Source organism: Schistocerca americana, chromosome 1 (assembly GCF_021461395.2).
Source record: "Schistocerca americana isolate TAMUIC-IGC-003095 chromosome 1, iqSchAmer2.1, whole genome shotgun sequence".
In the NCBI taxonomy this organism is placed as follows: Eukaryota; Metazoa; Arthropoda; class Insecta; order Orthoptera; family Acrididae; genus Schistocerca; species Schistocerca americana.
Window position 1 is genome coordinate 62,429,746 of NC_060119.1, and position 13,251 is coordinate 62,442,996.

The following is a 13,251-nucleotide window of genomic DNA, read 5'->3' on the forward strand; positions in this document are numbered from 1 at the left end:
TACGTATTGACAATGAATGTGGGCTCATTTAAAAACAATGCGCATGTTTCTATCTCTTTCCAGTCTGGAGAAAAAAAATCGGAGGTGTTAGAACTTGAATGCACCTCGTACTGTAGAGAACACGGAATAAAGCAAACAACGACGTTTTTTAATCCCAATAAAGGATAAAACTGCACAATAACGTACAGTGTAACAATATGCACAGCGATAGACACCGCAACAATGGCCCGACAGGCGTCCACTCAGTGACAAGTCGGCACGGGCTAATGAACCTGAGCATGATCGGACTAATCGGAGTGGCGGACCATCCAAGGTCGTATTAGAGGGGTTCCACTGTACGCTGTGGAAGTGTCCGCCGGTTGGCTTGGCAGTAGGGGGCCCCAGATGCTCAGACCGTGTGCGCGGACACAAGGTTCTGCGCGAGACGTAATCCCGTCACAGGAGCAGCCGCGGGGAAGGCGCTCTGGGAAATCAGACCGGTGGCGGCGGTGACCTCTGACCTGTAAGGGTGTGGCGCGGCGTGCGGCCGGCGACATTCCCCACGATATTGGCGGCCGGTGAACGGTCGTGCCGGCGCTAGGGCTAGGGCCAGCCCTGCGCGTGCACCCTTAAATGCTCGGACGGCCTGCTGCTAGCGATGGCGTGGAAAACTGCTGCTGTGGACACCGCGACCGCTCCGTAGCTGCGTCATCACATCGGATCACAGTGACACGAGGTTATGAAAGAGAAAATACAGGTTGAAACCACGTTGGTCAGAACCGGACTCGGAAGGAATGCTTATGTCTCTTGGCCTTTGTCAACTTCCAAGACCAAATTTGGTATGTTCTCTAAGAGACGAATCCAAGAAACCCCGCCAATAAAAGGTAACAAGATTGAACAAGAGGTACTTGACCCCGATGATGGATAAGCAGTGTGACTGCAAGAAAGAGATCATATCTAGAACAGAACAGGGCAGGAGACAATTTATGTGAATGATTCGTTGCTAAGTGTTCTCCATTTTTCGCTATGGATACGAATGTTGGACCATTGACCAGTAGCTAGAAAACAGAATTGATGGTTTTTAAATGTAGCCGTGTCTGCGTTCCTTGAGCATTCCTTGGGTGCTGAAGATTTCAGTTAAGTGCTTCATCAGATGAAAAAAAAAACTATGGCTCACAATAAAATAAAGGTATCTAGGGCATATTATAATAGATGATAGATACAAGTTATGCTCATCAATGAAGGGAAAATACAAGGGAAGTTGGAAGACGAGGATCTCGTTGCTGAAGGACATTCGGAGATGGTACAACTTCACGTCAGAAGATGCAAGAAGCCTCCCACGCTGCAATATCACGTCCAGAGCTTGTTACGTGGACCGCCAACCTCCGTCAGGAGAGGGTGTCCTGAGAAGAAAGAGTCTTAGTCTTATGGACCGACTCCACAGAGAGTCGCAATTGTTCATGTGCGTCATCATACGTCACAAATCATTCATTTTCCTATACAATAGTGAAACTAACTGCTGAAGCTGGAACTGGCACATTCTCAGCTTTCACCAATCTAAAATCAAATCAGTGATTTCCCTTTATTTTCATAGTCCGGGTATCTCAATCGAGATGCTCTCGATTCATTCCTCCGACTCAGAAAACTCTTGAAGAGTGTAAGGGGGCGGGGAGCAAGTGACCGTTTCAGACGAGTTTAATAATGTAAATGCATACAAGTTCTCGACAGCACACAAGAGAGTTAAGACCTTTAGTGGGTAGCTTTTCGATTGAATACTGATTTCCCTTGGGCCGTGCACGGAACCGAGCTTTCGAGAAGTGTGGCAGACAAGCCGACTATTGTGACGTCACCAGCAGTTCGCAGCAGTGTAAGCATATTTCGTTGGCCCGAAAGGTACGTAGGACATACAGTTATTCAGGCAAAAAGAATGTAATCTTTCTTAATTAATATTTTCTAGTAAAAGTCGCTTTTTTCAACACAGATATTAGGAGAAACCTACAGGTCATAAGTACTATCTTACAATAATATAGCTACAATAGAAATCGATGATCTTAATAAATAAATCAATAATGTTTAAGCTAATGAAAACGTAAGAGCGGCCACGAAGTCAGTCTCACGAGTGTAAGTACGAGGTACAGGCTCCGCAGCATAGTCATCTGTGGCCAACAGCAAGCCTTCCGATCTAGTTGTGTCGTAAGATGCTCTTAGGAACTTGTTAGTTTTCATTATTAATTGTGTCGATGTTATAAGTTTCTGGTGTTTACTAAATAAATACATCATAAAGGCATCTATCTTCAACTTTATTCCGAGTAATGTAGCTTCCCGCTTCATCACTTGGAATCACTGTATGTGGAATTGCACTTCACATAGAACCCAGCGGCGTTGATATTGCTTCTGCGAAGGACATAATATTCGAGAGCTTCTTGGCAAAACAGATGGCAAAGATCTTACACGAGGATTCAGTAAGATAGTCCAAGGACGGGTTGTCTTCATTTCCCTAAAACTCGGATGGAAATGCATGGCCAGCCATACCTTATGGCTCTTATACGATCCTCTACCGAGTCATTGGCTATACCGTCCGTCCCCGGTAAGTGAGTGGTCAGCGCGACAGAATGTCAGTCCTAATGGCCGCTCCGCTCAGGGACTCGCTGTTGTCCTAATCATCATCATTTCATCCCCATGGACGCGCAAGTGGCCGAAGTGGCGTCAAATCGAAAGACTTGCACGCGGCGAACGGTCTACACCAGGGGTGGCCCTAGTCACACGACATTTACATTGGCTAAACTGAGACATTTCTGGAGGTTTAGTACGAGTGGGGGGGGGGGGGGGAGGGGGGTGTTCCTGCAGGGGACATTACTTTGGTCGATATTCAAATCTGTATCCAAGCAAAAAGCCCTCTGGAACCGCTACGCGTACTGCGAACAAGTCATCCATCACTGTAAATCAGGGCCTCACAGCTTGCTGATCTTGTGCATGAGCTCTTGTGCCAGCTCAGGCTCGCGGGCAGAGTAGCTGCGGCGTGGTGGGGAGTTCTGTTCCTATTGTATATTCTGTGAAGCTACAAATGTGCTCCATAGGTTTACTACCTACAAAGAAATGAAGCGAAAGCAGACTGCCAAGACAACATTGCTGTAAACTCCAAACAGCCCTTTTACATTTCATAAATGCGTAGTCCCATATAATGGTTCAAATGGTTCTGAGCACTTTGGGACTCAACTTCTGAAGTCATTCGTCCCCTAGAACTTAGAACTAGTTAAACCTAACTAACCTAAGGACATCACACACATCCATGCCCGAGGCAGGATTCGCACCTGCGACCGTAGCGGTCTCGCGGTTCCAGACTGCAGCGCCTAGAACCGCACGGCCACTTCGGCCGGCCTCCCATATAATACTTTCACGCATAACGCAATTGGGGTTTGAATTTGGGATTCTTGGTGTGAGCATCTACCGCTCTACCAACTTCCCCACGAAAGCAACATGTGTCAGTTACTCAGAGTTACGCTTTTGATGTGTCCCGTAATTCGGGTGTTACTTTCAGTTAACGTTTACGCCCGTTCTACTGGACGACAACACACTACGAACCAAATCTGAGCTGTGGTTGCTACTCAATCGAGCTGCAGCGTTTGGTACCGATCTGACTGCCTCACATATAGATATATTACTCATGGATCAACCGTCCCGAGCAAGAAATGCTTTTTTTTTAACTTTTGGCCGTCTGGAGCACCCACTTAAGTCATTTCCATTTCTGCTCAAACTCACCATATGTCATAAATCTGAACGAAATCGGTGGTGAAGAGTAGGCACGGTATCTCTGTTGCGGTTATGGAAGCCGACGTGAGTATACAGGTAATATTATTATCTACGTCCTCATCTACATCCATCCTCTACAAATCCCCTTGCCGTATCTGGTGGAGGGAGATTCTCGAGCCAGCGTCATTTCTTCGGTTCCCCGCGTCATTCGTGACTTGTGACTGGGAAGGGCGGCAGTCGCTAAACTTCCGTATGTGCTCAAATTTATCTGATTTTATTATAATCTTTATTTCGCAACATTTATATGGGTCAGAGATATACAAGGCTGCCCGATTCTTCTCGGAACCCACACACTCGGAATTCCGTCATTGAACCTGTCAATACCTCACAAAATCCCTTTTGTAGCTTCCGCCATTGCACTTAGGCAGTCATCTGCTTAACGCTCTCGCGCTTCCTAAGCCTTCCCATGAAGAAACGTGCTGATCTTCGTTGCATCCTTTCTGTCCTGCTCCGTGTAGGTAGACACACCGTTTACGATGAGTCGTGCTGATGGTGACGTAGAGAGCGGCTCAACGGAAGAGAGTGTTCTGAAGATTAATGACAGCAGAGATCACGAGGTAAACTAAAGAATGATCTACACCCAACGTTTTGTCGTCAGTCTTGCTTGAACATGCCAGATCTCTCGAATTAAATGTTACATATGGATGGAAGTTTGACTGTCTTGCGTAACTGAATGAAGTTTGAAAAAGTCGCAAAAGACTGATGGGCTGGAGCTTTGTGTACGTGCTAGAGTGCCTACAACTCCGCGCATACAGACGCACGTCAGCTCTGCTTCCAGCTTACTCTAGTCGGCGCTAGAGGTTCGAGTTGCCATTTTAATGAGTGTGGAGTTGAAAGAAAATGGCACACTTTCACCACTGGGTTCACGAATTTTTCACAGAGTTCGTGGAGCTGTACCAAAGTTTCCGTTCCCTAAGGATTACAGCTACACAGACAAGAAAAACTGGATCGTAAAGCAACAGAAGAACGGGACACACAAAAAATCAAGTCATTTTGAACAGTTTACGGCAACGAGAATGCGAAAATAAAAGCGTCTGTATGATCTACAGGTGGAACGGAAGAAATTTATAAACCTTCTTTGTGGTACTTTGATCTAATTTCCTTCTTGAACTTCGAAAATCACGGTCATACATAAAAATTGCGAGAACGAATAGAGTAATGAAACTCAGGTTTAATTTTCTTGGTCAACAGCCGTAATTTATTCCATCCCTCATATCAAATTTCACAGAATAATGATCCTTCTCGTTCATGCTAGTCGGTAAAAACGTTGTGGTGAGTCTTTCGTGCTGGATGGTACCCGCCCTCGTGGCACTTTCTTCTTCTTCAGTTTTGCGGTTACAACCGTTCAGAGTTCACAGTACGTTTTGATGTCCATACATAAGTAACTGCGCCCATCTGTTTCTTCCTGTTGTGGCTCTCGGAGAAAATTCCATTTGAAGAACATCTTCAATAACCAGTCCCGGCACCATGGTGAATGACACGTAGACTGTTTCCTTCTTCAGTTTAAGAGCACACAGAGCGACGGTTCTCACTAGCTGTTCTTCCTCCACGAGTGAGGAAAAGACTCAGCGAAAGTTTCAATAGTGAAGCTTGTCATCATTCTTGCTTGATCGTATAAGACTGGCAACAAATTGTTATGTGTAGACCAGGCTGAGGAGCCAGCACCAGTCCAGAGCGTAGCCAAGTCGTCTGGAAGCACATACACTTATCCAGGATCGAAAATCCAACCACAAATGCAGATCAGGCACTACTGTCTAGTGGAGCATAACTGAGGCTTCAGTGACTATAGTCCGGTCCACGAACAATGGCGGTTCGCGCATGTCGAGGCACGGACGGTAGTGGCATTGCCGAGGATTCCAAGCGACAGTTGCGGTACGCGCATGTGCGTGTTTCCCGCTTGAAGGAAGCGTATATACAACAAATTATGTCTCTCGCCTGATTACGCAAAATTTACTCTACTGGCCATAAAAATAGCTGCATCACGAAGATGATGTGCTACAGACGCGAAATTTAACAGACAGGAAGAAGATGCTGTGATATGCAAATGATTAGCTTTTCAGATCATTCACACAAGGTTGGTGCCGTTGGCGACACCTACAACGTGCTCACAAGAGGAAAGTTTCCAACCGATTTCTCATACACAAACAGCAGTTGACCGGCGTTGCCTGGCGAAATATTGTTTTGATGCCTCGGGTAAGGAGGAGAAATGCGTACCTACAAGTTTCCGACTTTGATAAAGGTCGGATTGTAGCCTATCGCGATTGCGGTTTATCGTATCACGACATTGCTGCTCGCGTTGGTCGAGATCCAATGACTGTTAGCAGAATATGGAATCGGTGGGTTCAGGAGGGTGACACGGAACGCCGTGCTGCATCCCAACGGCCTATTATCACTAGCAGTCGAGATGACAGGCATCTTATCCGTATGGCTGTAACGGATCGTGCAGCCACGTCTCGATCCCTGAGTCAACAGATGGGGACGTTTGCAAGACAACAACCATCTGCACGAACAGTTCGACGACGTTTGCCGCAGCATGGACTATCAGCTCGGAGACCATGGCTGCGGTTACCTTTGACGCTGCATGACAGAAAGGAGCGCCTGCGATTGGGTATTCAACGACGAACCTGGGTGCACGAATGGCGAAACGTCAATTTTTCGGATGAATCCAGGTTCTGTTTACAGCATCATGATGGTCGCATCCGTGTTCGGCGACATCACGGTGAACGCACATTGGAAGCGTGTATTCGTCATCGCCATACTGGCGTATCACCCGGCGTGATGGTATGGGGTGCCATTGGTCACACGTCTCTGTCACCTCTTGTTCGCATTAACGACACTTTTAACAGTGGAGGTTACATTTCAGATGTGTTACGAGCCGTGGCTCTACCCTCCATTCGATCCCTGCAAAACCCTACATTTCAGCAGGATAATGCACGACCGCATATTGCAGGTCCTGTACGGGCCTTTCTGGATACAGAAAATGTCCGACTGCTGCCCTGGCCAGCACATTCTCCAGATCTCTCACCAACTGAAAACGTTTGCTCAATGGCGGCCGAGCGACTGGCTCGTCACATTACTCCAGTCATTACTCTTGATGAACTGTGGTATCGTGTTGAAGCTGCATGGGCCAGCTGTACCTGTACACGCCATCCAGGCTCTGTTTGACCTGCCCAGGCGTATCAAGGCCGTTATTACGGCCAGAGGTGGTTGTTCTGGGTACTGATTTCTCAGGATCTGTGCATTCAAATTGCGTGAAAATGTAAACGTCAGTTCTAGTATAATATATCTGTCCAATGAATACCCGTTTACCATCTGCATTTCTTCTTGGTGTAGCAATTTTAATGGCCAGTGGTGTATCTCTTACCACCATCAGCGATGGCAACTAGCAACAAAAGAAATAGAAATCCACCAGAGATCACGTTTAATGCTCGCATTAGCTGCATCATTCAGAGCAGAGCGCTCAGAACACTACTGAACACTCATTGGCTGTCGGAGTATGTGTGGCCTAGGTGCGCAGAACGAGCCTGAACTCGTCCGCCATCGCTCGTGACTCCAACAATAGTGTGGGACTGGCCGCAGTAGTCTTGACGCGGCTTTTAGCGGTAAACACTCGTCAGAGGGCGGCGCCGACCCACGTGCTTGCTGGGGCTGTTACCAGGAGCCCGAGTACCTCTGACGTGTTTTCTCTGTCACCCTCGGACACTATCGGATCTTCTATACCTCTTCTATTGCTTCAACCTAGTCAGAGTCCGAGAATGATAAGCTATATTTAAGAATATGCTTTGCTACTATCCTGGGATTCATTTTTCTCGCGGACGAACTACATTTCCCTCAGATCCTACCAACGGATCTCAGCCTAGATCTATTTTCCTGCAACTAGTTTTGTGAGATCGTTCAACTTCATAACGCTCCAATCCACTGGCCATCGAGTCGGAACCCTATTTTTACATCACTTACACTGGAGATAAAGACAAAAGGGGCCAAGCAGCGCACTCGTATCAAGTGCAGTTAATTATATCGGAGCTGCTTAGACACACTGTTATAACGACAGCTACGCACATTCCAAAAACAAATACGCGTAAAACGCGTGATTAACGCTAACTGACGGAAAAAATGGTAGTACCATAAAATAATTAATGTAGGGTAATCATATTGCGGGAACACATTTGTCTCGGTAACATTGCAAGATCACCGGTTAATGTAAGCGCTATGTAAGCCATTGCAAATGTGAAATACTGGTACGAGGGTCGGTCAAAAAGTAATGCCTCCCATTTTTTTTCTATTTAAAGAAATTAAGTTAAGTGAAAAATTTGAATTTGGCGCCATTCCTCAAACCTTCTTCTGCAATCCACTGCAGTAGTAACTTTCTGTGTCAACAGGTGGCAGCACAGCAGAAGTTTGTAAGATGGCCGACATCGATGTTCGTTTGAGACAGCGTTGTGTGATTGAATTCTTGAATGCAGAAGGTGAAACGCCCATACGCATTCATGAAAGACTGAAGAAAGTGTATGGTGTTGTGACAGTGGATGTCAGCACTGTCAGACGATGGGTTCGTCGTTGTAAGGAAGCTGAAGGGCAAACACCGTTGACTGACGAAAAGCGGAGCGGCAGGCCGGTGAGTGCAGTGACTCCACACAACATTCAGCAAGTTGATGACATCATTCGTGGTGACCGTCGGGTGACTGCAGATGAAGTGTGTCGCATTATTTCTCTTAGTAAAGGCAGTGTGATCACGATTATTAAACAATTAGGGTACTCAAAAGTTTGTGCACGGTGGGTTCCAAGAATGTTAACCGATCAGAATAAAGAGGCGAGGAAAACAATAGCCTCCCAACACTTGCAGCGCTTCCGTTTGGAGGGAGATGAGTTTCTGAAAAAAATTGTGACCGGGGACGAAACATGGGTGCATTTTTTTGAACCCGAATCAAAGAGGCAGTCAATGGAGTGGCGTCACACAAGCTCGCCGAGGAAGAAAAAATTCAAAACTGTGCGATCGGCAGGGAAAGTTATGGCAACAGTTTTCTGGGATACAGAGGGTGTGATTCTGGTTGATTTTTTGGAGCAGGGATGCACAATAAATTCTGTTCAATACGTCACAACCCTCAACAAACTTAAAGCACGTCTTCAGCGAGTTCGCCCAACAAAATCAATGGCAGATGTTCTTCTTTTGCATGACAATGCAAGACCACACACCAGTCGTCACACCTCTGACGAGATTGTCAAAATTGGATGGGAAGTTTTGCCTCATCCCCCATGCAGCCCTGACCTGGCACCATCAGACTTCCATCTGTTCGGGCCACTAAAAGAAGCTCATCGTGGGATTCATTTTGAAGATGAGGAGGCCGTCAAAACATCCGTGCGTCAATGGCTTAGGAAGCAGAGCTGTGATTTTTACCGTGCTGGGATACATGCCCTTGTTCAAAGATGGACCAAAACTGTAGAGATGGGCGGAGATTACATTGAAAAATGACAAAATGATCCTCAATGTTGTGGTTTTCAACCTATGTAATTGCATTTAAATTTCCTGACAATGAAACGTAGAAAAAAAAGTAGGAGGCATTACTTTTTGACTGACCCTCGTAGATTAATAACCGGTGTAGTTGAATGCGAGCTTGAAAGTGTGCATGCATTGTATTGTACAGACGCCGACGTCTGTTCGTGGGATGGGGCTCCACGCCTGTTGCACTTGGTCTGTCAACATGACGACAGTTTCACGCTGCTTGTGTGTGTCGGCCGATGATGTCCCATATCTGCTCGACTAGGAACAGAGTTGGTGATCGAACAGGCCAAGGCAACATGTCGAATCTCTGCAGAGCACGTTACGTTATAACAACGGTATGTTGGGCGAGCGCTATTATGTTTGAAAACACAGTCTGGAATATGCTGTTGATGAATGGCAGCACAACAAGTCGAATAACCACAATGACGCAATTCAGAAGTGTGCGAAATCTTATGGGACTTAACTGCTAAGGTCATCAGTCCGTAAGCTTACACACTACTTAACCTAAATTATCCTAAGGACAAACACACACACCCATGCCCGAGGGAGGACTCGAACCTCCGCCGGGACCAGCCGCACACTGACGCAGTCAGGGTGCGTGCCATGACCACGAGAGTGCTCCTGTTGCCATGCGAAATCGGACCCCAGACAATAACTCCAGATGTGGGCGCATTGCGTCTGGCACGCAGAGAAAATGGCTCTAACAAGGGAACCTCCCCATCGCACCCCCCTCAGATTTAGTTATAAGTTGGCACAGTGGATAGGCCTTGAAAAGCTGAACACAGATCAATCGAGAAAACAGGAAGAAGTTGTGTGGAACTATGAAAAAAATTAATAAAATATACAAACTGAGTAGTCCATGCGCAAGATGGGCAACATCAAGGAGAGTGTGAGCTCAGGAGCGCCGTGGTCCCGTGGTTAGCGTGAGCAGCTGCTGAACGAGAGGTCCTCGGTTCAAGTCTTCCCTCGACTGAAAGGTTTACTATCTTTTTTTTGGGCAAAGTAATGATCTGCCCGTTCGTTCATTGACGTCTCTGTTCACTGTAATAAGTTTAGTGTCTGTGTTTTGCGACCGCACCGCAAAACCGTGCAATTAGTAGACGAAAGGACATGCCTCTCTAATGGGAACCGAAAACATTTGATCGGAAGGTCATAGGTCAACCGATTCCTCCACAGGAAAACACGTCTGATATATTCTATACGACACTGGTGACGGCATGTGCGTCACATGACAGGAATATGTTGTCGGCCCAGCTAACTTATACACTTAGCGAATGGGTAAAAAGATTCTTCTACCTTGCCCGATTTAGGTTTTCTTGTGGATGTGATAATCACTCCCAAAAAAGTGATGAAAACATAAGAGTTTGACACATAAACTGAAAATAAAAAATTAAACTTTTCACTAGAGGGAAGACTTGAACCTAGAACCTCTCGTTCTGTAGCAGCTCTCGCTAACCACGGGACCACGGCGCTCCTTGACCCTCATTGTCCTTGATGTTGCCTATATTCGAATGGACTACTCAGTTTGTATATTTTACTAATTTTTTTTCATAGTTCCACACAACTTCTTCCTGTTTTCTTGATTGATCTGTGTTCAGTTTTTCAAGGGCTATCCACTGTGCCAATTATATCTAAATCTGAGGGGGGTGCGATGGGGAGGTTCCCTTGTAAGCACCATGGGACTTAACATCAGAGGTCATCAGTCCCCTAGACTTGGAACTACGTGTACTTAACTAACCCAAGGACATCACACACATCCATGCCCGAGGCAGAACCTGCGACTGTAGAGCAGTGCGGTTCCAGACTGAAGCTCCTAGAACCGCTCGTCCACAATGGCCAGCTAGCAAGCAGACACGTTGGTTGTAGGCCCTCAACTTGCCCCCACCTAACCAACACAATACCATCACTGGCACCGAAGTAGGACCAGCTTTCAACAGAAAACACAACAGACCTCCGCCCCCCCCGCCCCCTTCGCGCCCCCTCCGCAACAAATGAACTCTCGCTTGAGACCACTCAAGTCACAATTGGCGGTGGCTTGGAGTCACCGGAATGCACGCTAAAGGGCGTGTGGCTCTGAGCTTATCCCGAAGAAACAGATTTGTAAGAGTCGCTGTGTCACTGCGGTGCCAACTGCTGCTGAAATTGCTCCTCCAGGTGCAGTACGATGCGCCGGAGCCACACGCCGAACACGAAGGTCTTTCCTCTCGGTAGCGCCAACTGGCCGTCCAGAGACCGGACCTCTTGCGGCCGTACATTACCGTGACCACCGCTGCCAGCAGTCAAGTACAGTGGCTACATTCATGCCAAGTCTTTCTGAAGTATCACAGAAGCAACTTGCAGTAGCGCTATTACACGAGCTCGTTCAAACTCACAGCAGTGTTGAAAATAGCGTCTTTGTCGCCTTAAAGCCGTTCTTGACTAACATCAGTTCATCATGTCCAATCTCAAAGGTAACTAAATCTCACGACCGTTACATCGTGTATTTCAAGCAAACCTAATTTGCATCCTCATAGTGGCGCTACTATCGACACTCCTATGCGATTCATCTACATCTACATGATTACTCTGCAATGCACATTTAAGTGCTTGGCAGAAAGTTCATCGAACCACAATCATACTATCTCTCTACCATTCCACTCCCGAACAGCGCGCGGGAAAAACGAACACCTAAACCTTTCTGTTCGAGCTCTGATTTCTCTTATTTTATTGTGATGATCATTCCTACCTATGTAGGTTGGGCTCAACAAAATATTTTCGCATTCGAAAGAGAAAGTTGGTGACTGAAATTTCGTAAATAGATTTCGCCGCGACGAAAAACATCTTTGCTTTAATGACTTCCATCCCAACTCGCGTACCATATCTGCCACACTCCCTCCCCTATTACGTGATAATACAAAACGAGCTGCCCTTTTATGCACCCTTTCGATGTCCTCCGTCAATCCCACCTGGTAAGGGTCCCACACCGCGCAGCAATATTCTGACAAAGGACGAACGAGTGTAGTGTAAGCTGTCTCTTTAGTAGACTTGTTGCATCTTCTAAGTATCCTGCCAATGAAACGCAACCTTTGGCTCGCCTTCCCCACAATATTATCTATGTGGTCTTTCCAACTGAAGTTGTTCGTAATTTTAACACACAGGTACGTAGTTGAATTGACAGTCTTGAGAATTGAACTATTTATCGAGTAATCGAATTCCAACGGATTTCTTTTGGAACTCACGTGGATCACCTCAAACTTTTCGTTATTTAGCGTCAACTGCCACCTGCCACACCATACAGCAATCTTTTAAAAATCGCTTTCCAACTGATACTGGTCTTCGGATGACCTTACTAGACGGTAAATTACAGCATCATTTGCGAACAATCTAAGAGAACTGCTCAGATTGTCACCCAGGTCATTTATATAGATCAGGAACAGCAGAGGTCCCAGGACGCTTCCCTGAGGAACACCTGATATCACTTCAGTTTTACTCGACGATTTGCCGTCTATTACTACGAACTGCGACCTTCCTGACAGGAAATCACGAATCCAGTCGCACAACTGAGACGATACCCCATAGGCCCGCAGCTTGATTAGAAGTCGCTTGTGAGGAACTGTGTCAAAAGCTTTCCGGAAATCTAGAAATACGGAATCAACTTGAGATCCCCTGTCGATAGCGGCCATTACTTCGTGCGAATAAAGAGCTAGCAGCGTTGCACAAGAACGATGTTTTCTGAAACCATGCTGATTACGTATCAATACATCGTTCCCTTCGAGGTGATTAATAATGTTTGAATACAGTTTATGCTCCAAAACCCTCTTGCAAACCGACGTCAATGATATAGGTCTGTAGTTCGATGGATTGCTCCTACTACCCTTCTTAAACACTGGTGCGACCTGGGCAATTTTCCAATCTGTAGGTACAGATCTATCGGTGAGCGAGCGGTTGTATATGATTGCTAAGTAGGGAGCTATTGTCTCAGC